Here is a 4,164-nt window from a genome sequence, read left to right on the forward strand (position 1 = left end):
AAACGTAATAGGAAGAAATAGAAATAGAGTACTCACTTAAAACTGAAATATTCACATACAGGGTGAGAAGGAAGAAGTGGACCCTACATACATTAAGGCTGAGGAAGACCAGGAAGAAGAAGAATGAAGCTGAGTGGCAGTCTTCACTAAGAACTTCCTGAAATGGCTGGATGTTAGCTGCCTTTTGAAAAAAAAAGCCATCACACTGACATAGAATATTTGTTTTTGTTAGCTGGCACCCAGTCAGCCCTTGACTCATGGTGACTCTATGCACAACTCAAGAAAAAGCTGCCTGGCCCTGCACCATCCCTGTTATGGGTTGTGTATCTGCCCATTGTGATCCATAGTGTCACCATTGGCTGACTTTTGGAAGTAGATCACCAGGCCTTTCTTTCTGATCCATCTTAGTCTGGGAGCTCTGCTGAAGTCTGTTCAGCATCATAGCTTCCACTGACAGATGGGTGGTATCTGCACCTGAGGTTCATTGGTCAAGAATTAAACTTGGGTCTCCAGCATGGAAGGAAAGAATTCTACCATTGAACAACCATTGCGCCTGATATGGAATGAGGTCCACTATACTCCAGACCAAGGAAAACTATATTTAAAAGTATGGATGCACCAGAGGGGCAAGCGGTTTACATAGAGAATCACAAACCGATTAGGTTTGGTGCTAAGAAGCATTGCAGAGGAGAGAGATATGAATCAATTTGGAGAAATGTGTTAGCTTTTCCTGACATGCAGAGCATATTCTCATGTGTTATCTGGTTTGATACACTCAAAACCTTCTGAGACAGAAACACACTATAATTTTTAATCTATAGATAAAAGAAGAAAGCACTAAAGCTATTTTCTCATCTGTAAAGTGTAAATAATACAGTACCTATCTCACTGGGCTGCTGTAAGAATTAAATAAGATTATGTGTGTATACAACATGTCAGGGTACTTGGAATACTCTTGGTGCTTAATAAATACTACGGATATTAAAAGGAGATTACAAGATCAAATTAAATATATTCATCCATGGATACGTAGCTAATAAGTAACTTGGCTAAGACTATACTGAAGCCTCTACCCCTACATTACATATATATTTTTTTCTTGTATTCTGTGCCATTGTTTTTATATGAAAGATGATGCAAGGCTGAGAAAATAAATTATAGCTAATATGAATCTTTCAGCTTATAAATTGGATTAAAAGAAAATTAAACTCTCTTGATTCTTATTTTTAATTTTTATCTCAAGTTAATCTCTATTGCTAGATTCAAATCAACCTAAAGGAAGAAAACATCATCTTTGCAAACTCAGGATGAGCCCAGTCCATTCAGTGTCTTCTCATTCAAGACGGAAGCCTTTCTTTTCGCTTTTCAACCAGGCTGAGCCTAAGCTCTGGAAGGCATACCTACTATCACAGCAACAGTGGGGAGGAGGCAAATAGTCCTCAGTGGTCACGGACTGTCCATGCTGTTTCCTTTGAACTGTCTGCACCCCCATCTAATGAGCAGTCCATGGTGGTGACTGTGGTCTCCAGTCTCTGACTGAGAGGTCTCTGGGACTATAGGCTCATTCTTAGCTGCTGCCAAGCACTTCTCAGGAAAGCATGAAAACATGTGAATGTTCCTGCATATCCTGCTGGAAGCACAGGGGTGCTCTTTTAAGCTGTCTTTGCCTAGACGTACGCTTTACCACCATCCATTGTTACTGCTGTCGCATTGCTCTGACTCTGGTCATCATTGTAAATCTTTAAGCCTTTTTTTTTTTTTTAACTGAAAATTAAAGCATGATTTCTCTCTGCTCTCACACCACTAAAACTGCCTGTGGTTTCCACCTTTTCACCATCCCATTGACCAAGATAAGAAATAGGTACAAGCACAGGGTTCCTTCTAAGGAACATATTTTCATCTGTATTGCTTTCTTCTGACTCTTCTTGCTTAGCTTACAAACTTTTTTCTCATCTAAGATTTGGGGGAAAAACTTGTTTAGCTGTTATCCTCTTTATGCCATACATATTAAGCCTTTATTCCATCAATGAATTATATTTTGATACTCTAATATGTAGAGTTTTGAGCCTTACAATTTTTTCTCTTAAACCTTTTTCTCAACTCTGAGTTTTCAAAGTGTCTTAGTAGCTCCCTGAATTTCTACTTTTCTCTGAAACGGAAGGAAGAGAATAAGAAGATCAGGAGGAGGGAGAAATATGAGGGGGAAAAAATGTCTTACCACCTCACGTAGCAAAAAATGGCAACACTGTGGGTAGTTTGAAAAGGTTTAAAACTAGAAAAATAAAGAACCCCATCTGGATTGATATAATAATATAATAGAAAATTCATGAGCAATGCCTGGCTATGAATTAAAGTGATATTTGGAGGCAAGATTTGACAAAAAATTTGGATGACTTGTATTATTAGAATACTGAGAGAAAGAATAGAGTTAGCACTTGAGTATTAAAAGACAAGGAAATCACTGCATATCCCACAGATAATATAAAATAATAAATAATATAATAAATATAATTACAGAATATTTTAAACAAATATATCCCAATGATTTTGTCAGCTTAGATGAAATAGACAAATTCCTTGAAAATTATTACTTAGCAAATTTGAAACGAAAAAAACAGAAAATTCAAATAGACTTATTATATCTACTAAGAATACTGAGCTCACTATTTAAAATTTCCTTACTATAAATCACCAGACTGAAATGACTTTTTTGATGAATTCTTTCAAACATTAAGTGCATGCACGTATCCCCAAACACAAAGAGCCAGTCTTTCACATACATTTTTTTTCCAAAAATGGAAGAGAAGAATAATTCCTAAATCATTGTATGAGACCAGTATAATATGATAAGAAAACCTGAAACATATATCACAAAAAAGAAAATTATAGATCAATATAGTTCAAAAACATAAACAAAATATTTTTTAAAATTAATAATGTATAACTTCCACAATATAAAAAAGGTAATACATCATAACCAAGTGAGATTTATCCTTGAAGTTCAAGGCTGGCGTAACATTTAAAAAACATTTAATATAGTTATCATGTTAAAAATATAAAGAAAAAAACACATAGTTATCCCATAGATACAGACAAATAACATGACAAATTTGACACCATTAATAAAAACTCTAAAGAAACTAGGACTAGATGGGAACCCTCTCAAGTCGATAATGGACACCTAAATTAATCCTGTAGCTTATATTATACTCACTGGTAAAATACCAAACACGTTACAGAGAAGATCAGGAACAAGGCAAGGATGTTCCCTTTCACCAATTTTATTTAGTATTGTTCTGGAGGTGCTAGATCACACAATATGTCAAGGTGAAAAAAAAAGAGAGAGATGTTGATGTGTTTTTATTAACAGTGTGGTGTACCTAGTCAATTGAAAAATACTACTAGAGCGATTAAGTAAACATAAGGTAAATATACACAAATCAATTACGTATCTGCAAACTGTAACAATTAGAAAATGAAATTTAAAAAATACCATTTACAATAGCATCAAAAATATAAAATACTTATGAATAAATTTACTGAAATATATTCAATATTTCTTCATAGTCCAAAATATTGCTGAGAACAAATATAAATCTAAACAAATGGTAATATGCTATGTTCAAGGATTGAAAAACTTCATATTGTTAAATTGTTAATTCTCTCCAATTTGATGTATAGGCTTAATTCAATCTCAGCCTAAAGCCCAGCAAGATTTTATTGTTCTTGATGTTGGAATTGGTTAGCTTATTCTAAAATTGTGTATGCAAATGATCTAGAAAAGCCAAGATAATCTAGAGAAAAGACCATATGTGGAGACTTACATTACCTGATTTCAAGGTTAAACATAAAACTACAGTAGTTTAGGCAGCATGATATAAAGCCAATATTAGACAAATACAGTAATGAATCAGAATACAAAGTTCTCAAACAAATATATCTTCAAATGGTCAGTTTTTTTTTGATAAAGATACCAAAGCAGTTCAATAGGGAGAAGGCAGTCTTTTCAACTAATCATGATGGGACTATATACATATATGAATCAATAATAGTTTCCTACTTTACTCTGTAAACAAAAATTAATTTGAAAGGTATTATAGACCTAAATGTAAAAATTTCTAGAGGAAAACATTGGAGGTTATCTTTGAGACTTTGGGTTTTGGA

The sequence above is a fragment of the Loxodonta africana genome, chromosome 2, assembly GCF_030014295.1.
Source record: "Loxodonta africana isolate mLoxAfr1 chromosome 2, mLoxAfr1.hap2, whole genome shotgun sequence".
NCBI lineage: Eukaryota > Metazoa > Chordata > Mammalia > Proboscidea > Elephantidae > Loxodonta > Loxodonta africana.